The following is a 462-nucleotide window of genomic DNA, read 5'->3' as shown; positions in this document are numbered from 1 at the left end:
AAAGAAATTTAAAAGCGAGGGAGAGGTACAAAAACAGCATACGCAAAAGTTATAAGCCATCAAAAATATTTATCCTGAGACAACTAGATGAAATCACGTAAGATCTCAGCCAGGTTTTCAGTCAGACATGACAAATGATAAAAGAAAATTACTTTTTTAAAAATATTTTATTCTTAATATTTGTCATATGTGCACTAATTTTTACTGAAATGTTTATTCGGATTAAAAAAAAAATCACGGTATCATATTAGAGCCTGATAAAATAATGCAATGTTAGTAAAACACGATGTGAAATTAATATAAAGTAAAAACAGATATCAGCAATATCTGATAACGATAGGGGAAGCGAAAAAATGATAACAGTGATAATAATAAACAGATAGCGATGAGAAATGTGGGATAATATTGATAATAGCGAGATAAAGATATGTAGGAGAATAATGAGACAGAAGAAGAAAAAAG

General features: G+C 28.6%; 1 protein-coding gene across 1 annotated transcript in view; it reads right to left on the bottom strand.

Annotated features, from left to right (window-relative positions):
* LOC119592235 (POU domain, class 4, transcription factor 1-like) overlaps positions 1-462 on the bottom strand; it is a gene marked incomplete at its 3' end in the record, with an annotated part of 47,222 nt that overhangs the window by 1,490 nt on the left and 45,270 nt on the right.

Source organism: Penaeus monodon, chromosome 29, assembly GCF_015228065.2.
Source record: "Penaeus monodon isolate SGIC_2016 chromosome 29, NSTDA_Pmon_1, whole genome shotgun sequence".
Classification (NCBI taxonomy): Eukaryota; Metazoa; Arthropoda; class Malacostraca; order Decapoda; family Penaeidae; genus Penaeus; species Penaeus monodon.
Note: the sequence above shows the minus strand (reverse complement) of the source record. Positions and strands in the feature narration are given on the sequence as shown.